The 25,063-nt window shown below is 39.6% G+C and overlaps 1 long non-coding RNA gene and 1 other non-coding gene across 3 annotated transcripts in view; both read right to left on the bottom strand.

Annotated features, from left to right (window-relative positions):
* The window catches only part of LOC119620084 (uncharacterized), a 485,174-nt gene that overhangs the window by 5,672 nt on the left and 454,439 nt on the right, over positions 1–25,063 (bottom strand). For both annotated transcript variants that reach the window (XR_005236529.2, XR_012091946.1), the window contains 2 exons: positions 10,838–11,035; positions 4,078–4,160 (listed from right to left, as the gene is read on the bottom strand). This is a non-coding gene — a long non-coding RNA (uncharacterized lncRNA). The remainder of the gene's footprint in view (positions 1–4,077; positions 4,161–10,837; positions 11,036–25,063) is intronic.
* LOC119620135 (small nucleolar RNA SNORD116) lies at positions 12,489–12,582 on the bottom strand. The gene has a single exon (XR_005236599.1). It is a non-coding gene; the product is annotated as a small nucleolar RNA SNORD116 (small nucleolar RNA).

Here is a 25,063-nt window from a genome sequence, read left to right on the forward strand (position 1 = left end):
AGAGACATGTATTCACAGTTCAGTTTTTTAAAGATTCACACCCTCAATATATTTCTTTTTGGTACTCCTGTAACATACTTGACAAGATGCCACTGTCAAGCCTTTTTGTACATTGGTTGCCCAAATTAGTTTTAAGCAGATGATTTTTTACATCAGTTAAGATAATACTAATCTTTTCATTAGTTTAACTTTGAAATGATGTTTAAGAACATGATACTTAAATACAATGATTTTCCTATTTTGCCAGCAACAGCTCCAACATGCCAATACATGTGGAAATTTCTTGAAAGAAATGTTCAGGATTGTAAACATCTTTGCTGAAGTCCTCAGAATTACAAATTTATGATTCAGAACAAATTTTCAAGTTGAAAAAATAGAAAACTCAATGATTATAACATCTAGGTCTTTGGATGAAATCTGTTAGCAATGTGGAGGTGATAGTAAACATGGGTTTTAATTAAAGATAAGTATTTGTACATGTGATTTTTCTGGGCAGAAATAACTATTATATTCTAAAACCCATGAAGGCAGCAACTTAAAGAAAACAACTTTGGACAAGTTATTTAATCTTTCATACTTTATTTCTTCATTTGTAAAACAAGGGTAATACCAGTCCTTACATCACAGATTTATTGGAGGCATTGAATGACATAATATGCAAAAAGCACCTGAAACAGTCCTCACACATACTAAGCATTCAATACTTATTACCTGTTATTATTTTTAATATTATTATTAGGAGTGATAATGCAAAACACTGATAAGAGAAAGGCAATTCAGGGTGTTCTTGTCTATTTTAAAGCCTTCATGTCTTAATTTAGAAACTTTTTCACTTCTAGTTAGGATATTAGGTCTAAAACACTTAATCTGACTTTTCTGTTAGAAAGGTATGATTATATATGTCAAAGAGGAGAATTATTTCAAAGTTTAATTACAGTTTAGATGAAGAAGTTGAGTGATTGTCTTTTGGCAATTGGAATTTCTTTCTAAATTCCTACACTTTAAAAACTGAAGTGTTAACCTCACTATTGTAGCACACACAGGTTCAGTAGAGTCTCATACTGGAATCCTCATTTCATTGCTTTGGAAGGGGTCCGATGAAGATAGTTTGTCTGATGATGAAGATAAACTTTGAGGTAGAATCCCAGGAAGAAATGGATGGGACACTCCTATGGGGTAATTTGAGCAGAGATACTGGGACCACAGCACAGATGAAGGTGCCAGGATGTAGTCTACCAGTGGTACCCGGGAGCTAGCACCATCCTGAGCTTTTACCACACACACCTGAAGGGGCGAGCGGTTCTGATCCTGGAGACAGAGGGGGTCTGCAGAGAGCGCGGCCTCACAGCATTGAAGGGCAGCTTGCCTGTGGTGACACTGTAGGAAGGGAGCTGAGGGAATAACCACTACAAGCTTACTGTCCCTGGCCGAACCCAACTAGAAGCCAGGGGACATGGGGACTGTTGGTATCTTTCACTTCCTGTCCAACTTTCCGGGGTTGATTGCACATGAAAAAGGGTGGAGTGTGGATCTGTAGGGAAAATGGTGGGGAGGGGGGTGTGAGGGGAACAAAATAAAAACAAACTAGTACAGGTTACCGGCAGTAAACATGTGACTAATGATAAAAGTGTTCTTTTTTTCTCCCCGTCTTTTTTTTTTTTTTTTTTTTTAAAGACAGAATCTTGCTCTATCGCCCAGGCTGGAGCGCAATGGCGCGATCTTGGCTCACTGCAACCTACCCCTCCCAGGTTCAAGCGGTTCTCCTGCCTCAGCCTCCTGAGTAGCTGGGACTATAGGCGTGCACCACCACGCCCAGATAATTTGTGTATTTTTAGTAGACACAGGGTTTCACCATGTTGGCCAGGATGGTCTCCATCTCTTGACCTGGTGATCTGCCCGCCTTGGCCTCCCAAAGTGCTGGGATTGCAGGCATGAGTCACTGTACCCGGCCTTCTCCCCTTCTTTTTATCCCATAAAACTGGCATAGAGAAATAGGATTGCTCTTAAAACGTTTAAATTATATAAGCAGGGATCCCATTTAACATACTTTTCAGAGAGAGATGCCTGTCAGGTGAAAGTTACTCTGAAGGTAGCTTTATTTAAGATATTCATATACCCAAAGAACGAGTATGTGGACCAGAAAGAAGCTGTTGAAGCTACTACATTCTAATTAAATGAATGATTTTCTTTCCAAATTCCCCTTGAATCTCTATTCTTACTTAGCTGTCTATCACAACACATACCAAATGACCCATTCCAAATACCGACATTGGTGGATTAGAGTATACTTAGTTTCACTTAAGAATTATGGGGGTTTTAGTTATTTTATGATAATATTATTATGGTCACATATCATTTTGAAAAATATAGTTCATTCAAGAATACAAACAATCTAATGGATATTTGGTTACTTCATAACAATCATTTTAAGTATATCATACAAACGAACATGGTTAACTTTTAATATTTTTCAGAGGGGATGATATAGATTCTGCCTTATTTTGCCTCTATAGTAAAATTATTGATAAAGTAATTAAAGATATATTGTTCTACATTTGTATGCCCGTGGACAGTAATTATCAGCCTCTTTTATGTTTCACTAGTAATTATATCCCATAAAGTAATTATTAATTACCATAAAATAATTATATAGTAATTAAAACCTATATCCTGTAGGTTTTAACAAATAAGAAATGTAAAACCATATACTTTCAGGAAAGGTCATATTTCATAAATATTCTGTTGTTATGTTTATCATTTACTGTAAGTGTTAAGCCTGTGAAACATTGTAGTAGAAATTGCTAATGTTTTAAAACAAGCCAAAACTATTCTTTTATGGTCAACTACAAATTTTACTACTTTAGTAACCGTAAAACATAAAGATGCTCAACAAAAAATATTGCCATCATTAGGTTTATGTAAAATTCTACAACTTCAGATGGACAAAGCAGAAAAAAGGTGTTGGCATTCAGAGGGCAACTGATATGAAGATGAAGCCTGAATGTAAAAGATAGATCAAGGACACGGTTGGTCAAACGAATGGAGAAGCGACAGAAGTCAAATGGATATCTACAGTAAGCAAGGCCATTGGGAAGCTGGACAAGAAAAAGTCTTTTTGTGCCCATGGGAAACAAAGATTAGAATAAATTTGTCCAAGCTGACAATGAGTACATCGGAAGGCATAGATTCCCAGAAGCCAGAGCAGGGTCAGAAGGACACGCCACACACCTGATGGTCAGCCAGTTATCAAAGTTGTAATGCTAATTTTGTCTCATGTGGGCTCCAGTAGGTTAGAGGACTTCTGGCCCCATCATGGTACTGGGATCCTGTGGCAACAGGATGCCCTAATATACGTTGTGGCATATTTTTAAAAAAATTTTAGATAGTCACAATGCTTTCAATTATATCTCAGAACTAAAATTTGTTTTACTTTCTAATATAAAATAATTGAAATAATTATTGTAGTGTCAAATAATAAATAAAATAATGTAAAATTAAAATAAGTGAAATAATACTTTCACTTCATACATTAGGAAGTATGATGTACTCATTAGGATCTATGAGTGTATAGCAAACAATGCCACTTAAATCAACACTGGCTAATGTTTCCAGCACAGCCCTGGGGACTAGACTGGTGTTCCCAAGTCTGGCTTGGTGGCAGCAGCTGTTAAGATCGCCCAGCTTGCTCTCCTTGCTTGACTTTCATCTTGTCAAACTTCTCTCTGATAATAATTTGGCTTTCCTTGTAGATTTGTCTACAGGGTGGCAAATGAACAAACAAGAGGATTCAGTCTGCTGTTTTCTACATCTTTTGTTGTAAACAAATACATTGCCATCCTGGTTATTATACATCAGTAACTGAGGGTCCAATTAACATGAGTTCCCTCAGGAGGGAAGCACCTGCTCCTCATGTTCTGATTGATTAGGTTGCAGGGTCTAGTCCAGAGCACTTGGTATTCTTTGCTACGTTTGCTTTTTCTCTCAAAGCATAACAGGAAGTCTGAGAAGACTTTTACACACGATACTTTTTTGGGTATATTATTGGTATCCTTGGTACAATTAAACTAACTTACTTACCTGTGTCTTGATCCACCATAAATTCTGGAAACTGTCCTGATTCAGATATTGCCCATCATAAAACTTTCTTACAAATCAATTAACTGAAAGAACAAAGACCAAATTAAAAAAGGATAAAGTCTTCCCTTCTGTTTTCTTTTTGGGGAAAGTTGATGCACACCCTAAGAAATTACATATGTCTTAACCCAAATACAAAAGTAAAAGTAGTAAGAGTGAATTCTGGAAAACACTAGGATAATGAGAAAATATATATATATATATATGTGTGTGTGTGTGTGTATATATACACACATATATATATATATCCCAGTTTTTAAAAAAAATTATACTTTAAGTTCTAGGGTACATGTGCACAATGTGCAGGCTTGTTACATATGTATACATGTGCCATGTTTGTGTGCTGCACCCATCAACTCGTCATTTACATTAGGTATATCTCCTAATGCTATCCCTCCCCACTCCCCCAACCCCATGACAGGCCCCAGTGTGTGATGTTTCCCACCCTGTGTCCAAGTGTTCTCATTGTTCAATTCCCACCTATGAGTGAGAACATGCAGTGTTTGGTTTTCTGTCCTTGCGATAGTTTGCTGAGAATGATGGTTTCCAGTTTCATCCATGTCCCTACAAAGGACATGAACTCATCCTTTTTTATGGCTGCATAGTATTCCATGGTATATATGTGCCACATTTTCTTAATCCAGTCTATCATTGATGGACGTTTGGGTTGGTTCCAAGTCTTTGCTATTGTGAATAGTGCTGCAATAAACATACGTGTGCATGTGTCTTTACAGCAGCATGATTTATAATCCTTTGGGTATATACCCAGTAATGGGATAGCTGGGTCAAATGGTATTTCTAGTTCTAGATCCTTGATGAATCGCCACACTGTCTTCCACAATGGTTGAGCTAGTTTACAGTCCCACTAACAGTGTAAAAGTGTTCCTATTTCTCCACATCCTCTCCAGCAACTGTTGTTTCCTGACTTTTTAATGATTGCCATTCTACCTGGTGTGAAATGGTATCTCATTGTGGTTTTGCTTCGCATTTCTCTGATGACCAGTGATGATAAGCATTTTTTCATGTATCTGTTGGCTGCATAAATGTCTTCTTTTGAGAATTGTCTTTTCATATCCTTTGCCTGCTTTTTGATGGGGTTGTTTGATTTTTTTCTTGTAAATTTGTTTAAGTTCTTTGTAGATTCTGGATATTGGCCCTTTGTCAGATGGGTAGATTGCAAAAATTTCCTCCCATTCTGTAGGTTGACTGTTCACTCTGACAGTAGTTTCTTTTGCTGTGCAGAAGCTCTTTAGTTTAATTAGATCCCATTTGTCAATTTTGGCTTTTGTTGCCATTGCTTTTGGTGTTTTAGTCATGAACTCCTTGCCCATGCCTATGTCCTGAATGTTGTTGGCTAGGTTTTCTTCTAGGGTTTTTATGGTTTTAGGTCTAACATTTAAGTCTTTAATCCATCTTGAATTAATTTTTGCATAAGGTCTAAGGAAGGGATCCAGTTTCAGCTTTCTACATATGGCGAGCCAGTTTTCCCAGCACCATTTATTAAATAGGGAATCCTTTCCCCATTTCTTGTTTTTGTCAGGTATGTCAAAGATCAGATGGTTGTACATGTGTGGTATTATTTCTGAGGGCTCTGTTCTGTTCCATTGGTCTATATTTGTTTTGGTACCAGTACCATGCTGTTTTGGTTACTGTAGCCTTGTAGTATAGCTTAAAGTCAGGGAGTGTGATGCCTCCAGCTTTGTTCTTTTGGCTTAGGATTGTCTTGGCAATGCGGGCTCTTTTTTGGTTCCATATGAACTTTAAAGTAGTTTTTTTCCAATTCTGTGAAGAAAATCATTGGTAGCTTGATGGGGATGGCATTGAATCTATCAATTACCTTGGGCAATATGGCCATTTTCACAATATTGATTCTTCCTATCCATGAGCATGGAAAATTCTTCCATTTCTTTGTGTCCTTTTTTATTTCATCGAGCAGTGGTTTGTAGTTCTCCTTGAAGAGGTCCTTCACATCCCTTGCAAGTTGGATTCCTAGGTATTTTATTCTTTTTGAAGCAATTGTGAATGGAGTTCACTCATGATTTGGCTCTCTGTTTGTCTGTTACTGGTGTATAGGAATGCTTGTGATTTTTGCACATTGATTTTGTATCCTGAGACTTTGCTGAAGTTGCTTATCAGCTTAAGGAGATTTGGGGCTGAGACGATGGGGTTTTCTAAATATACAATCATGTCATCTGCAAACAGGGACAATTTGACTTCCTCTTTTCCTAATTGAATACCCTTTATTTCTTTTTCCTGCCTGATTGCCCTGGCCAGAACTTCCAACACTATGTTGAGAGAGGGCATCCCTGTCTTGTACCAGTTTTCAAAGGGAATGCTTCCAGTTTTTTGTCCATTCAGTATGATATTGGCTGTGGGTTTGTCATAAATAGCTCTTATTATTTTCAGATACGTCCCATCAATACCCAGTTTATTGAGAGTTTTTAGCATGAAGGGCTGTTGAATTTTGTCAAAGGCCTTTTCTGCATCTATTGAGATAATCATGTGGTTTTTGTCTTTGGTTCTGTTTGTATGATGGATTATGTTTATTGATTTGTGTATGTTGAACCAGCCTTGCATCCCAGGATGAAGCCAACTTGATTGTGGTGGATAAGCTTTTTGATGTGCTGCTGGATTTGGTTTGCCAGTATTTTATTGAGGATTTTTGCTTCAATGTTCATCAGGGATATTGGTCTAAAATTCTCTTTTTTTGTTGTGTCTCTGCCAGGCTTTGGTATCAGGATGAGGCTTTGGTATCAGGATAATGCTGGCCTCATAAAATGAGTTAGGGAGGATTTCCTTTTTCTCTATTGATTGGAATAGTTTCAGAAGGAATGGTACCAGCTCCTCTTTGAACCTCTGGTAGAATTCAGCTGTGAATCCATCTGGTCCTGGACTTTTTTTGGTTGGTAGGCTATTAATTATTGCCTCAATTTCAGAGCCTGTTGTTGGTCTATTCAGGGATTCAACTTCTTCCTGGTTTAGTCTAAGGAGGGTATATGTGTCCAGGAATTTATCCATTTCTTCTAGATTTTCTAGTTTATTTCCATAGAGGTGTTTATAGTATTCTCTGATGGTAGTTTGTATTTCTGTGGGATCAGTGGTGATATCCCCTTTACCATTTTTTTTATTGTGTCTATTTGATTCTTTTCTTCTCTTTTCTTCTTTATTAGTCTTGCTAGTGGTCTATCAATTGTGTTGATCTTTTCAAAACACCAGCTCCTGGATTCATTGATTTTTTGAAGGGTTTTTTTTTGTGTCTCGATCTCCTTCAGTTCTGCTCTGATCTTAATTATTTCTTGCCTTCTGCTAGCTTTTGAATGTGTTTGCTCTTTCTTCTCTAGTTCTTTTAATTGTGATGTTAGGGTGTCAATTTTAGATCTTTCCTGCTTTCTCTTGTGGGCATTTAGTGCTATAAATTTCCCTCTATACACTGCTTTAAATGTGTCTCAGAGATTCTGGTATGTTGTGTCTTTGTTCTCATTGGTTTCAAAGAACATCTTTATTTCTGCCTTCATTTCGTTATGTACCCAGTAGTCATTCAGGAGCGGGTTGTTCAGTTTCCATGTAGTTGAGCAGTTTTGAGTAAGTTTCTTAATTCTGAGTTCTAGTTTGATTGCACTGTGGTCTGAGAGACAGTTTGTTGTGATTTCTATTCTTTTACATTTGCTGAGGAGTGCTTTACTTCAAACTATGTGGTCAATTTTGGAATAAGTGTGGCGTGGTGCTGAGAAGAATGTATATTCTATTGAGTTGGGGTGGAGAGTTCTGTAGATGTCCATTAGGTCTGCTTGGTGCAGAGTTGAGTTCAGTTTCTGAGTATCCTTATTAACTTTCTGTCTCATTGATCTGTCTATGTTGACAGTGGGGTGTTAAAGTCTCCCATTATTATTGTGTGGGAGTCTAAGTCTCTTTGTAAGTCTCTAAGGACTTGCTTTATGAATCTGAGTGCTTCTGTATTGGGTGCATATATATTTAGGATAGTTAGCTCTTCTTGTTGAATTGATCCCTTTACCATGATGTAATGGCCTTCTTTGTCTCATTTGATCTTTGTTGGTTTAAAGTCTGTTTTATCAGAGACTGGGATTACAACCCCTGCTTTTTTTTTGCTTTCCATTTGCTTGGTAGATCTTCCTCCATCCCTTTATTTTGAGCCTTTGTGTGTCTCTGCACGTGAGATGGGTCTCCTGAATACAGCACACTGATGGGTCTTGACTCTTTATCCAATTTGCCAGTCAGTGTCTTTTAATTGGAGCGGTTAGCCCATTTACATTTAAGGTTAATATTGTTATTGTGAATTTGATGCTGTCATTATGATGTTAGCTGGTTATTTTGCTCATTAGTTGATGCAGTTTCTTCCTAGCATCGATGGTCTTTACAATTTGGCATGTTTTTGCAGGGACTTGTACCAGTTGTTCCTTTCCATGTTTAGTGCTTCCTTCAGGAGCTCTTGTAAGGCAGGCCTGGTGGTGACAAAATCTCTTAGCATTTGCTTGTCTGTAAAAGATTTTATTTCTCCTTCACTTATGAAGCTTAGTTTGGCTGGATATGAAATTCTGGGTTGAAATTTATTTTCTTTAAGGATGTTGAATATTGGCCCCCACTCTCTTCTGGCTTATAGAGTTTCTGCCGAGAGATCCACTGTTAGTCTGATGGGCTTCCCTTTGTGAGAATCTGAATGTTGGCCTGCCTTGCTAGGTTGGGGAAGTTCTCAGGGATAATATCCTGAGGAATGTTTTCCAACTTGATTCCATTCTCCCTGTCACTTTCAGGTACACCAGTCAGACGTAGATTTGGTCTTTTCACATAGTCCCATATTTCTCGGAGGCTTTGTTTGTTTCTTTTTACTCTTTTTTCTCTAAACTTCTCTTCTCGCTTCATTTCATTCATTTGATCTTCAATCACTGATACCCTTTCTTCCACTTGATGGGATCAGCTACTGAAGCTTGTGCATGCGTAACATAGTTCTTGTGCCATAGTTTTCAGCTCCATTAGGTCATTTAAGGTCTTCTCTACACTGTTTATTCTAGTTAGTCATTTGTCTTATCTTTTTTCAAGGTTTTTAGTTCTTTGCGATGGGTTCGAACATCCTCCTTTAGCTCGGAGGAGTTTGTTATTACCAATCGTCTGAAGCCTTCTTGTCTCAACTCATCAAAGTCATTCTCCATTCAGCTTTGTTCTCTTGCTGGGGAGGAGATGTGTTCCATTGGAGGAGAACAGGCACTCTGATTTGTAGAATTTTCAGCTTTTCTGCTCTGGTTTCTCCCTATCTTTGTGGTTTTATCTACCTTTGGTCTTTGATGATGGTGATATACAGTTGGGGTTTTGGTGTGGATGTCCTTTCTGTTTGTTAGTTTTCCTTCTAACAGTCAGGACCCTCAGCTGCAGGTCTGTTGGAGTTTGCTGGAGGTCCACTCCAGAACTTGTTTGCCTGTGTATCACCAGCAGAGGCTGCAGAACAGCAAATATAGCAGAATGGCAAATGTTGCTGCCTGATCCTCTGGAAGCTTCGTCTCAGAGGCGCACCTGGCTGTATGAGGTGTCAGTGAGCTGCTACTGGGAGACGTCTCCCATTTAGGCTACTCGGGAGTCAGGGACCCACTTGAGGGGGCAGTCTGTCCGTTCTCAGGTCTCAAACTCCATGCTGGGAGAACCACTGCTCTCTTCAAAGCTGTCAGACAGGGACGTTTAAGTCTGCAGAAGTTTCTGCTGCCTTTTGTTCAGTTACAGCCTGTCCCCAGAGGTGGAGTCTACAGAGGCAAGCAGGCCTCCTTGAGTTGCAGTGGGCTCCACCCAGTTAGAGCTTCCCTGGTCACTTTGTTTACCTACTCAAGTTTCAGCAATGGCAGACCCCCCTCCAGCCTCGCTGTGGCCTTGCAGTTCAATCTCAGACTGCTGTGCTAGCAGTGAGAGAGGCTCCATGGGCGTGGGACCTTCCAAGCCAGGCACGGGATATAATCATCTGGTGTGCCATTTGCTAAGACTGTAGGAAAAGCACAGTATTAAGGTGGGAGCGTCCTGATTTTCCAGGTACCATTTGTCATGGCTTCCCTTGGCTAGGAAAGGGAATTCCTTGACCCCTTGTGCTTCCCTGGTGAGGCGATGCCCCACTCTGCTTCAGCTCACACTCCGTGGGCTGTACCCACTGTCTGACAAGCCCCAGTGAGATGAACCTTTTACCTCTGTTGGAAATGCAGAAATCACCCGTCTTCTGCATTGCTCACGCTGGGAGCTATAGACTGGAGCTGTTCTTATTTGGTCATCTTGGAACCTTCCCTTTTCAAGAAAATATTGAGTAAAGAGGCAGTGATAGAAATGGAAAGCTGAAGCTTTGTTATCCCTCTGCCGGATTGAAGTTTTGTGCCTCAGATCAAAAAGTTGAACTATGCATTATATTTACAAGTCAAAGCCTCATAAACTGAATGCCTTAGAAATTCTGGGGAGATACAAGCAAAGCATTCAAACTTGCTTATCTTGTACTTATTCATAGCTTATGTATTTCCTAAAAGGATTGTATGGTAATTTACAATATTATATAGTGTGGATAAAATAAAAGATAAATCCAGTTATATAAGTGTGAATTGCTGAACCATTGGAATGAAAGAAATCTTAGGTTTTCTTTTTCCAAGTAGCAAGCAAAATCTGTCTTTGAGCAAGATTTTGTAAGACATACAAAACCAAATATTAATTTGTATATTTTCCTTACCTCTGTTAGCTTATAGAACTCTGTTCCAGCAACACAGGAAGGAGTCTGGTTCCCAGTTGATGGAGTGTCTTACTCTATGATTAGCTTCAGAAATAATCCAAAACTTGTCTTGTGGGCTCTGATGTTTAATGAGGATTGCAGAGATACCCCTACAGTGACTTGTTCTTTCATTCTGGGCTCTACCATGTAGACACTCTGCTGTTTTTCAGGATGAGAATAAAAATGAAATTATCAGTCCCCTTACAGACTGAACAGACCCCCTCTTGGCTAAGAAGACCCCAGGGAAACCTTGGAAGCTGAGTTCCCAGCCACGGTGGGATGGGAGGTTGAACATGCCTCCTTAAACCCATAGGACTTAAACCCATATGTCTGCTACCCATAGTCCCCTCTCTTGTCTCCCAGTTCTGAGGGCTTGGAAAAGCAATACCACTTACTCTGTCTTTTATCCTTATCAGTCAAAGCACAAGTCTCCAGTCCAGATGCTCATCTACTTTTTTGTCGTTTTCAAAAGTGCTGAGCATTTCCAAACACAGTTTTGGGGCAGCACGACAGTGGGGTGGGTGGATTATTTAGAGCTTTAGTCCTTGAAATACAAAATAACTGCAAATTCCCCTAAAGACAGTAAACTTCGGAACTCAACCTGTAAGGCCTTGCTAGCCTTTCTATAGGGAGAGTAAAAGGGAAAATTACTTTTTTCCTTCTTTTTAAAAACTACACAAATGCAACCCAATGAAGACCCCAAGTGATTGTTTGTTTTTATGCAATAATGCAATTATAAAATGACAAGATTGTTTGTTTTTACGTAATAATGCAAGAATAAAATGACAAGACTAACACAGTAAAGGAAGGAGGGATATAAAATGGTTATATCAGAAACCTGAGTAAAAAATAAGTGTTTTTTTTTTTTCTTACTAGAGTACAGACTTCTAGCACCTCAGTAGCTAAAATGATGAAGGAAACACAGTGGGTTGCCTAGCTATTGCCTAAAAATAGTAGGTGAACACTTATCTGTATTGTATTGATAAAGTACATTTGTTAACTAAGCATTTTCAGTGTAAGCTTTAATAGAACTTAGAACACTGCAGAAATTGGCTAAAGCACCGCAGCTGATTTGCAAGTAGTATGAAGATTTCTGCCACCTCTAACTTAGGACTAAACTGGTTCTTAAAAAGTGGCATTCAATTAGGCTTCGTACCTGGGAGTTGCCTGTAGTGGTTTTGAGAAATTATTCATTTTTAATGAATTTTTCCACCTCAGGGGTCACCATCACATTGACAACCCCCGGGGGGCATGAGAGATGCCTCCCTCTCTGTTGGGTCCCCCCACCAGCGACCTGGCAGCTGGTGCCGGCTCCCACTGTGGCATTCTGCAGGTGCAGCGACCCCAGCGCCACACCGCTGGGGAGGTCAGCCTCACGGTCCAGCTGCAGCAGCAAGTCATTCAGGTGGAGGTCAGCCATTCTCACGGATGGTCCGTGTGGAACACGTCTGCTGGGATCTCTCCCCCACGTCTCAGGTCATGGGCCCCCAGCACCACGGAGGAAATTCCTCCTGCTGTGGAAGCAGCTGGCTGCAGTCAGCTGGAAACCAGGAAGGACCAGGGCACCCCCACAGAAGTGAATTTCCTGATCCTGAATCAAGATCAGAATCCTGGGGTCCAGCCTCAATGAGAACAACTAGTCAGTTTTCATTCATTTTGTTCAGATTTCCTAAGGAGTGGTTTTATGGGGGTGACATCATCAATCTCAAATGAATTTCTAAAATTCATTTTTTGGCCTAACTTCTTGTTGTAAACAATTCCTTTCTCTTCTTTATTGTCAAACCCAAGGGTTTAAACCCAGTTGGCATGTCTGGCAAGAAGTCGCTATTGGCGTCTGATGTCAAGTGGCAGCAGTACAGAACTGTGGGGGCGGAGAGTTCTAGGGAGATCCATGGTTGGGGGCGGGAGGGTAAGGTGGAAGTGGGTTTGGGGGAAGAGGCTGTGTGTAAGTAGAGGAGGAGCTAAGTGCCAGCACAGCCAGAGCCAGAGCCAGAGCCACAGTCTGAAAAGAAGCCAACTCTGAGCCAGGGATGAAGGAAGATGAGGAACCCCAGGACCCAGAGATATGCCAAACCAGGAAACGGAAATGCAAAGACAATACCTAAGCAGGGGCAGGACCTGGGGACAGAATGTGCCCAGATGCATGAGGAGGAGCCGACACAGTTCTCTAGAGCTGAGTGAAATCCAAGAAAGGCAATGGGAATCTTTCACCAGCGTCTACCACGTAACCAGCACTTTCAGGTGATCTGCTTGTCAGTTTTCTCCCAACTTCACAGTAATCTGGAGAGTACGTATTATTATTTTCATTGCAGCAAAATACATAATTTGGATCTTGGCTACTTCATCACAGTAGTCAGTAACATGAAACAGTGCATATCATAAGCTTAAAACATAGTGAGAAGAAATCCAGTAATACTCAGAATCCATTAATCAGTAAAACTCTAAAAGTGTATTAAAGACAAATTTATTTACGGCCACAATAAACACTACATACTTAGCCCAAGAGTTACCATTATATTTGGTAGAAAAGTTGAAAGCGCCAAGACTGAGGGGTTCAGGCTACCTTGTTACTTATCTCAGTGAGATGTGTACCAGAAAGTAGAGAAAATGTAGAGAAAGGAAAAAATAAAAGAGGCAAATATAGAAAAGTAAGATTTCTCTTTACAATAGATGAAACTGTCTACTTAGAGAACTCAAGAATGGTAGCCAAGAAGTATTAATGGTAATTAAAAGGCAGAAAAAAAAAATCCACAGAAAACCTGTTACCTGTACATATGGTGTTGCTACTTTTCAGTTTCTGCATAGAATTCCATGTATGGGACATCATACTAAACAAATTAAACTGCAGTAGAAATATTAGGCCTGATATACTCAAGATATGGTCAGGTCAGTTCTCAAATCAATCGACATGATTAGTCCATCAGTTGACTTATTCGTTCATTGACTCTTTAATAATTGTTTATAAATAAAAACAAAGGCACTGCGTTGGGGGGTATGGTGAGACAGTTTCTAGGGTCTCTGTGCTTTTGGAGTGTCCAGTCTATTGGAGAAGCCAGCTGTTAAACATGTGGCTGTCATGAGGACTGGTAAGTGCTAGGATGGGGGAGACACAGGAAGGACTCTGCCATTGACCTGCCCTGGCACAGAGTAGGTTTCAGAGATAATTTTTGTGTCACACAAGAAAAATAGTTTTGTTAGTTTAGAGGGCATATCTCATTTTAAAATACAAAATTAACCAACCAACCAAACAAAAATATATCCAAGGCCCTGGAGTTACTTGTTAGCTTTGCACAGAAATGACATTGTAAACCTTGAGTTTCATTCACCTGACTGGGCTTCTGCTGACATTTGGATCTTTTAATCTTTAAACGTTTAACTTTTTTAAACCTTTGGACAAAGGTTTGTCATCACTGAGAATACGTGAGGTATTTTAAGTTCCGAAAGTGCTCCCGTAAGAGGGGCAACAATGCTCTGAGCAAGACAGCATCATTACCATAAATGTCAAACACCCCAAAGGGACTACTATAAAAGGGACAAAACTCTCTGAGATGAATCAGTACGGGATTTAAAAATGCATTCTCCTTACTTACATATCATCCCTTTTATGGTAGATCACCCTGGTTTTGCAGAGCTCTTAGTTAACCAGAATTTAGTGCTTACCTGCACTAATGCTTTCCCTTAAACACTGAACAATAATAGTTTTCTAAAATACTCACGTTAGGCATGGGAATTAGGATCAGATGAACTGGATTTGGGTCTCAGTCCAGCCTCAGGTTGTAACATGAAGACAGTCATTTAATTTCTTTAAGCCTCCAGTTTTCTCCAAAACATTTTATGAAAATGTTCAAACAAACGGCAAAGCTTAAAGACTTTTACAGTGAACACCCATAATCCCACCATTTAAACTTAATCATTAACATTTTCTTTATCACATATCTATTCATGTGTCCATCACTCTATCCATTCACTGATCCACTTACATTTTTGATGGATTTCAGAGTAAATTTGCAGATATTAGTATACTGCCCCTAAATACTTCAGCATATATAGCATTAACTAGAGTTGAATATTTGCTTACCATTTTTTATTCTGATGGAAAATATTTAAAATGCATAAGTGTGCTTTTGCTGAGTTTTGTCAAATTGCTAAGTTCTAGGGTTGAGCCTCCTCCTTTTTTTGTTATAAAACAGAGTTAAGAGTACTTGTCTCAAAGAATTGTTGTGAGGATAACATATAACAGCTAATGTGAAAAGAGATTTGTAACTTATAAAGTAAGGGTGAGGTGCCATTTTTCTAATTGTAGTTAATATTCTCATCTCTTTGATGAATATTACTATTAGATATGAAGCAAACTCTAAAAGGATGACAATTTCATTTAGACCTGTGACCTTAATGACTACACAAGCTATCACTGCCCTAGTGTTAATTGTTAAGCAGTTTGCACACAAATGATTTCACATGATTATGACACCATTGCTTGTGTGACATCTGTTCTTGTCATCTGGGAAGCTCTATGCTGTGTCTGAAATATGTATGGCAAAGTGGTGATGGCAATATTCCCTCCTCTTAATTCAATTAACACGATTGTGTTGCATTTTCTAAGCTTTCTGTGTGGCCTCAGAGACTGGGGCTCACTTTACATCCATCTTGTAGTCCAATCACAATTCATGAATGTTTAACAAAACCAAAGGACTGTGGGTCAGAAAAAGTCACTGGCTTTCTGTTTTTCTTTAACAAGACCACCCACAGCAATGAAGGTTCAAATGTGGATATTTGACCACTTAATGATTACATTTGGATGCCAGGGTATTCTCATTAGTAATATGTTAATAACTTAGTTATGATGTAATTTGGTTAATAAAATGATACCGTGGAGAAGATTGGGCAGGGTTTGTCTGGAATTTGACCTGCCTGAAAATTGTGGCCAGGTGTTGGAAATTGGTCATGAGATTCAGGACCTGGAGAAAGTCCTGCTTAGCAGGTGTGGACAGGGCATGGTTGCAGAGGTAGTTCAAGCAAGTTGTCAGCATCAGAGAATAATTCCACAAGCAAAAACAGAAGTATAACTACAAGTGCATGGTAACAGGGACTCTAGGGGTCTTAACTTGGGAAGGGCTCTGGGATCTTGCCCTTCTTGCAAGCTCACAAGTTAGACTGCCACAGTTTCATGGAGGCTGACAGAAGACATAAGAATCCTGGGTCACAGACAAAGTACTTTCTTATGACCCAGGAAGCAGCATGAATTTCAGGTTTGCATTGGTTCCCCTTGATTCCCTAAGTCCCATGGGAACAAAGCAGTAAAAGAGAAGGAAATTCATTCTTTGATGGCATCTTTGAGCTACTAATTTGAAAATCTAGGGAATGCTCAATCTATGAATATTTTGTTATGCAAGATAATAAATATTCTCATTATTTAAACCTTTTGAATTGAGTGTCCTATAAGTTGAAGCCCAAATCCACCTGACATAGTTAGATCATCATTGCAATAGTCACGGTGTGAGATGGTGATGGCAGTGAAAAGAAGAATAAAAGTCATTTTTATTTGACTACATTTTGGAGGAAAACTTAATATTTGCTGTTGAATTGGATCTGGAAGTTGTTAAAGAAGAATCCAGCATGACTTCTAGGTGTCTGGCTTAAACAACCTGGTGAATAATGACACCCTTTACTGAGATAGGAAAAACTGGAGAGAAACAGTTTTGGGGGAATGGGAAGTTAGGGTGCTAATATGAACACCTAGCTGGAGATGTTAAGTAAGTCTTGTAGCTGGAACTCAGAGGAAAGACCTGGGTTGGAGCTGTTATATATAAATGGCATCTAAAGGTATTTATAATCTTTATTGGCTTATAATGGTATTTAAAGCCATGTCTTAGAATAGAGCCTAGGACAATGTACCAAGGAATTCCAACATTTAAGATTTGGGTAGAAAATGATGAGTCATTAAAAAGACAAAGAATGAGACAAGGTAGTGGAGAACAGGGAAGGGGAAGGGAGGGGAAGGAAAGCTCTAGGTAGAAGGAGAACCAGAAGGGTGTTGTCATGGAAGCTAGGAGAGAGTGGTAAGCCAATGCTTCTGATGAACCAAAGACAGGAAACCCTCTATTGACTTTAGTAACATGAAAATCACTGATGGCTTTGCAAGTGTAGTTTCCCTGGACTGGTCAGGACAGTTGCTAGACTCGAATGACTTGAGAATTAAACAGCTAACAAAAGTTGCTTAAGAGTGAGATGATTATATTCATTCTCTCTGCATGTATTTGCATTTTTCTATCAGGTGGGGAGAAACAGTTTCCCTCCATGATAACACCTGGGGATCTCCCTTGATGGTAGGTCAACTTTCTGCACTTTCCAGGTAAAAAGAGAATGATTTGCTGGGATATTTAATAAGGATCGCTAACTACCTCCACCAAAGGCATAGCTCAACAGTTTTCTTAGGAGAATAAATTTAGGTTTGACCCATTGATGGATTGTTGTTTTTTGGCATCTTTCTATTCTATACTTAATTCCTTCCCTTTTTTTTGAATGCTTATATTCTTTATTTCCAATATATCCTTTTCCTCAGATTACATATGTGATCAGCCTTTCTCATGGCTTTCACTGACACTGCTCATTTTCAGATTCTAACCCTGTTTTCTCCTTTCTATCACAGTCAGTACCTTAGAAGAGAAGTCGACACAAACTGTTTACGCTTTCTACACCATAATCCTTTGTCAAACCAGGGCAGTAGATTTTTGTCCTCATCACTCCATGGAAACTTTCTTTCCAAAGGTTGACAATTGAAACAAGGACACCAAATGCAATGGTATTTTCTCAATTCTCCTCTAACTCTTCTAGGGAACTTATTAACCTTGCTCCACTGCTTAAATTTTTTTCTCCTTTGTCTTCCTAGAACCTGTGTTTTTTGAACCAATTGTTACCTTTCTGACCATATTTTCTCTCTTTTTCTGACTGCTCTAATTGCCTACATAAAAGCATTTTCCAGGTACCCTGCCTAGCCCCTTTTCTATGTTCTGCCTTTTTGTCATCTCATGTATCTTAGATTAACATATAATGTTCTTCCTCATCCAATGCCAAATTTTCAAGATATTCCCTGCCTCAACTCTTCTAAGACGAGGTTCTGAAGGTGCTTCATCTTCTGCTGGTTCAGGACTGTACATTGGTTCTAATATTGACCAAATCTCTTGGGTTCCTCATTTCAAGAGCAAGTGAAGCCTAGATTTAGTTTTGATCTGTGCTTAACCATTCCTAGTGTGTCTACAGTATACTTACCAAATGCATTCACACCATTTTCTACCATATCTGTCCAATCTTGTGACCAGAAACCTGGGAATAGCTCCTTGGGGCCCATTCTAGGAGATCCTAGTTCTGGCTACTTCTCCTTCCCTCTTCCTTCCTCAAGGGATGGAAATTGCTTCTTACTGTCCCCACCAACACCCCCCTCCTCCACCATCCCCAGTACCTACTGGTTGCTTTTTGCTTTTTCAGCATTTTCGTATCAGTGGAACCAGTTTCCTGAAGGTTCTAACTAGGCTCTGAATAATACATCCTGGCTCATATTACAGTATATTACTGGGATGGGAGGTCTTCCCTGAATCCCAGCCTGACTTGCTAGTTCCTTAATGATCTATCTAATCCTAGCTATCCCACACTCTGGAAAAGACGGGCCATTTTCCTACACCTAAGTAATTGGTTGGGGTCTTGTTTTAACCTATGTCATTCCATTCCAGAAAAATAAAACTACTCGCTATCCACTTGACTCTGAGGCTCATCACTTCCCAAAATATTCTATTTCTAAGTTTGCATTCACCAGATTTTGTTTATTGAATTCAATATCAGTCCAGACTGGATCCAAGTTCACTCTCCTCCTTCACGACTCTAAATTGTCTCTGTACCACCTGTGTTACAGTGTTACCATTGTTCAGTTCCTCTTTGTTATACACACTTTGCTACTCCCCATGACCCACCATCGACATACATCAGTATGTGTGTGCCAGGAACCCTCTGCTCAGGGAGATCAAACTGACTTGAGACCTTCTCTGCTCTTAAAAATGAGGATCCTAAAGGATTTGATTAGAGTGAGAACAACCCAGCAGGCCCGAATCAACAAGTATTTGCTTCAGAACCTTAGCTTAGAAGAGTGAAGGCAGGACATTTTGAAAAGTTAGCTCAGGATTCCTTAGAGCTAAGTTCATAAAAATTAAAATGAAAAAGGGCTCCTTATTTCCTATGAGCATAACTTTTCAAGTGGCCTCTTCCCATCTAAACAACTCCAGAGAGAATAACCTCTCCCGGCGCGCTGACACAAGAGGCCTGAGAGTTCCTTGTGACCTGTAGACTCCTAAGAGACTGCAGAGAGAGTGGAATTCCTGAGACAGTCATGACAAAATGCAAAGAATTAATAGAGATGGTGATCACCTGACCCTAAAACCCAGTGATTAAAGAGGAGTCCTTTAGAAAACTGAAATGGATGGAATTGTTCTTGGAGTTAGGTGATCCTAAAAAACATTTGACTTGTGAAGTGAATGCTGAGAGAAATTCCATAAGAAAGAAAAGCAAGTAGATAGTGTGACAAGAAGGAAAATGAGTCCAGCAAAAAGGAACTCACCCATACACAGGCATTTAGTTTTCTGTATCAAGCATTGTGTAAGAAGCTAAGGATATAGCGTTAAGGTAAGGATATAATATTGAACAAGTGGAACACAAGATTGTTGAGTGGAAGACAGATAAGTGTATATGAAATCAAATAAAGTATGGGAGGTGGTATGACAGAGGAAGGGGCAAGTTGCTCGGAGAACATCTAGGCAGGGGAAGTAAACCAGACACACTTCCCAAGAAGGAGATGAATACGTTAAAGGCCAGAAGAAATTAACCACATGCAATGTGAGGAAGTCATGATCCAGGACACAGGAAGTGTATAGGGCATTTGGAAGAAGTAATTCAATAGAGCTGGAGAGTAGCATGTGAAAAGAGGTTGGCAAGTGGGAAGAAATGGGATTAGAGAAGTAGATGGGGCCAGATGATGGAGGGCTCTCCGGGCTGTGTCAAGAGGTTTGGGCCTTATCTTAAGGCAATGGTAGCCATTTAATAATTTTGGACAGGGAAGTACTCTAGGTGCTAAATATAACAAAGTCCTTCCCCCAGATTTTCACCCAGGTATGCCTCATGGCAGAAGCTAGTGAACGATACCTGGAATATTGTTTGACATAGTTAACTTTATGAAGTGGAATTTCTTGGTATCTTGGGTTTCATATTCAAAAAAATCATGAGCATTTAGCATAATACATCTGTTTATTTTAGGATAAAATAGTTTAGAAGATATACCTTTGATGAAATCGATCCACCTTAAATACAGAGCAAGCAGATACTGAGGCTCCAGATACCCCAGTCACATTGCCTTTTACTCTTGAAGTTGCAGATCTAGGAGTAAGAGATTAAATGAGAATTGCGTTTTCCTGACTGAACCTAAACAGAGAGGAGAGGTCTTTTCCACTTAGAAAAAGACAAAATGCACTGGACATCTGCAGAAATGCAAAAAAAGAGAGAGATACATGAAAGATAAAAGACAAATAGTTGCAGACTAGAAGCAATAAAGACAGAATGCCTTAAACATGAGAAGTGGAGGGGGAAGTCTTAGCAGTCCCTGCAGCCAGCAAGCTTCTGGAGACGGTGTGACAAGTAAGGGAAGTTAGCCAGTCCAGCTAGCTTCTTGGAGAAACCAAGGAACAGGGTACAAAGAGCTCCCCAGGATGAGATGTTGCTTCTCATCTGCAGTAGCAAGATTATGCCAATTCCTATCCAGAGAAATTCTCTCACATGAAGATTAAATGACATCGACATGTGTAAATATAGCTGCATAAAACTATTATGTATACTTATGTATAATTAACCCGGTGCTATTGTTATTTTTAAATTAACAGCTTTGTGTTGAAAGCCCCATGAAAAATAATTTCTTTTGGACTTTAAGCACCAGAGCCCATGTGACTTCCACCCCAGTCATGATCTTCATAGCTAGGCAGGGCCAGTCCTTGATGTATTCTCCCAGGTTCCCATTTCCAGGTACCTCTTAGTTCTGAACAATGCTGACAATCATAAAAGCAGTTAATATTTATGAACTCTTATTGCGTGCTGGCACTGTTCTGAATGCTTTACTCAATTACTTCATTCAATAACACTCATAACGACCTTATTTTTATCCCTACTTATGGATGAAGAAAGAGACACAGTGAAGTTAGGTGGCTAACTCAAGCCACACAGTGAAAGAAGGGGAGTCAGCATTCTAGTGTAGGTGGCATCGGAGCCCATGGTTTTAATCATTCTGATATGTATCCAGGTAACCAATTCATACAGAGCTGTGGTCAGAGCTCTCTCTTTACCAGAGAGGTCTGACACGTGTCTGAGAATGTTAATGCCCAGAGCTCCCTGGGAAGTGAGTTTGGAAGAGATCATGCTAACATGACCTATCTTGTTAGCATAAATCTTCAATTGTCTAAGACTAAAATAAATGTGGGGGCTGGAAAGCTACTTTGGATGAAGAGTGCAGCAGTTTCCCTCTCTTACATAGGGGGTTTCCCAACTACTTCTGAGATAGTGTAACTTGCTTTTCTGGAAACTCATAAACTCAGATTAATTACCATTGTACATTATAAGCCCAGATGAGCTTATTTTAGACTCTATCTGTAGCTTGGAATTCTATATATAGCAACATCCAGGTAAACAAGTTAACCATACTGTATATTTCCTTAGCCCATTCTACTTTCTACATTTCTTGAAAATTATTTCATGTTTTGTTACTTTCCTCAAATGTTCATTATCCCTTCCATCCTTCCTCTCACCTAATAACTTGCTTACTATTTAATTGAGAAAATTAAAGCAATCAGAAGGAGGGTTCCACAAGTGCTCCTATCATGTGTGACTGACTGCATATGAGACGGTACCTTCCACTTTCTCTCCTTTTAAATGTGGATGTACTATCCTGGCTTCTCAACAACGTCAACTCCTGTATTGCACACGAAAATGGAATTCCATTCCCTGGATTCTACTTGAAGATATTGCCCAGAAATTCTCTCTTGTCTTTCCTGAAGAGTCAGCTTCCCAACTCCACCTTTTGAAAGATTCCCATCAGGTGTTGTCCCATATACTGTGCCATTTCTCTCCTACCCTTTACAGCAAAACTCTTTAATACAGTTGGTGACACTTGATGTCTCCTAATTCTCTCTGTCCATTCTCTCTCAAGCTCACTCTGGTCATGCTTTTTTCTTTGCCTCTCAACTTAATGACCTCAACATTGCTAAATCCAGTAGTTAAAATTTAGTCATACTATTTAAACTATAATTGACATAATTGACTGCTCTTGCCTCCCGGAAACTATTTCTTCATTTGACTTCTAAGATACCACACTCTTAGTTTCCTATCTCTTTGGTTTCTCTTTCTCAGTCTCCTTTGATGTTTCATTTAAACATCTGATCTCTAAACATTGGAATGCCTTAAGGCTCAATCCTTGGACCTCTTCTCTTTCACACTTACAGGTCATCTAATTCAGTCTCTTCACTTTAAATTCCATCTTTATACAGATAACTCCCAGATCTATGGGTCCAACCCCTACTCCTCTTCTGAATTAGACTCATATATCAAGTACCTACTCAAGGAACGGGAATATCAACTTCATCTGTGTTAGGCAAAAATGAGGAAAGGTAAGAATTGAAAAAGAGCGCAGGAAGGATGCGTGTCAAACCCTGTTAGTTGCCAACTCAAAATTCATTCCCCAACCTGTTTCTTAGAAGAAGTATTCTGATTTTGTTCACATATCCATATTTCAGGAGAGAAATCACATACATACTATCTTTGTGCATTTGTGTTGTATAAAGGAATACCTGAGGTTGCATAATTTATAATGAAAAGAGGTTTATTTGGCTCATGGTTCTGCAGGCTGTACAAGAAGCACGGTGCTATCATCCGCTTTTGGTAAGTACCTCAGGAAGCTTCCCATTATGGTGGAAGGCAAAAGGGAGTAGACAATTCACATGGTGAGAGAGGGAACATGAGGATGCCACCAAGCCATTCATGAGGGGTCTACCCCCATGACCCAAATACCTACCATTAGGTCCCACATTCAACACTAGGGATCAAATTTCAAGCTGATATTTGTAGGGGACAAATACCCAAACTATATCACCTGCCTCAAGGGTAAATCTTGTATAATCTTAAGCAACGAAGCGGTACTTATGCTAATCATTTGTTATAGGAGACATCATTTCTGTCCAATAAGAACTGTAGAAAAATCTGATAGAGGAATTCTGAGAAAGTCTTCCTCATTGACAAAAAGAGATGCACAGAAAAAGATGGACAACTTTCTTTTGATGGATGTTGAGGGCTGTGTATGAGACGCCTGGAGCTATTACAGCCAGCCAGCAATGCAGTGCTAGCCTGAGGACAAGCCCCATGCTGAGGATAGCCAAGAGGAATGATAGGAAGAGAACAAGTGCCTAGTGAGATCAGGAGCCTTTGAAATAGCTAACTCAGGAGCTGCTCTACAGCTAAACTTCCTGTGATGAGGATACAAATTTGCCTTATTGTTTAATCCAGTTGAGTTGGGATGTTTTTGTTACGTGAGGCTTAACCATTAAAACTAACAATAGTGTGGAAGTTTTCAGGGAGGTAAATCTGAATATACGTATTCAGATTTAACTGGAATAGTCAAGGTCACAGATTCTCTACTCATTTTTTGTTCCGCTCACCTGTTCTTTTCATCTCAGTTGCCACTAAACAATTGACTGTTAGATTACCTGCTGATTTCCCCAGTTGAATGCCCATTGCATTGAACATCCTCTTTCTCCATTCAGCTGAGAAGCAAGATTGGAATTTTTCCAAAGAAACTTTATAGAAAATTAAGAACGTTAAAAAAAAGTGATTTTTCCCCTTCCTTCCGCCTCTCCTACTCTTCATCTCCCTCCTCCTTTTCCTCCTCCTCATCTTCCTTCCTGTCCCTCTCTTTCTCCTGCTTCTCCTTATTCTTTTTCTTTCATTGTCGTTGTTAATTTAAGAGCACACATGAGACTGGTACAGATTCTGGGTACTCATTTCAGTGTGTTTTCCTTACTAAAGCTCTCTGTGGAATGGAAAAGAGATGCTAAACAACTTCCAGTCAAGGACAGCTTTTGACTGTGACACTCCAATGTAGTGAATCAATCTTTCATCTCTTTCAGCTTTCATCAGAATAAGTTTTTCTTTTAAAGCAACCTTGTGTTCTTGAGTCATTTATATGCTCACTTATTCAATAAATATTTGTTGAGCACTACAAGCAAGCTGTTGTTCTAGTTAAGAAGGAAACAGTGTTGAACATGACAGAAGGTGCCCCTGATTTCAAGGAGTGTACATTCTAGCAGGAAGGGTGTGGGGTAGGGTTACAAACAATAAAAGGAAACAAACAATGAAGGTAATTTCTGAAGGAAATAAACAAGGTGGCATGGCAAAAGAAGATGTGGAAGGAGTGAGGGGCTACTTTAGGTAGAGTGGTCACATCAGGGTTTTCTAAGAGGACTTTGGAGCTCACATATAAAGGATGAGAAGGAACCAGCTATGCAAAGCCAGGGAAGGCTGATGCAGGCAGAGAAAGCACAGTGCAGGGCTTCTGAAGTCAGAATTAGCTGGGCTTGTTGGAGTGGTAGAAAGAAAGCCAGTAGGGCTTGGGCATAGTAAGGGAAGGACCAACGAGGTATACAGGGGCAGATCATGAGGGCCATTGTGATCATGGGAAAATAAGGATTTAACAACAGGGCTGTGGAAAGCCATTGCAAGGTTTAAGCAGGGAATTATTTAATCTGATTTATATCTTTTTAAAGTTCTCAATGACTACTCTGTGGAAAACACATCAATCTCTGCATCTGTGGTCACATTGCCTTCTCCTCTTCTGTGGTATCATCTTCCTCCACCTCCTTCCTATAAAGAAACTTGTGATTGCATTTAGGGCCCACTGAGACAAATTGCTGCATCTCAAAATCCTTAATCACACCTGCAAAGTCTTGTCTTTTGTCATACTAGGTTACGTTGATAGGTTCTAGGGATTCGGATGTAGGTATCTTTTGAGGAGGCATTATTCAGCCTACCAAAATGTGTATATACTGAGAGAGAGAGAGAGAGAGAGAGAGAGATCCTGGCTTCCTAAAGTAACAGTATACTCCTCACTTACCT

The sequence above is a fragment of the Chlorocebus sabaeus genome, chromosome 3 (genome assembly GCF_047675955.1).
Source record: "Chlorocebus sabaeus isolate Y175 chromosome 3, mChlSab1.0.hap1, whole genome shotgun sequence".
NCBI lineage: Eukaryota > Metazoa > Chordata > Mammalia > Primates > Cercopithecidae > Chlorocebus > Chlorocebus sabaeus.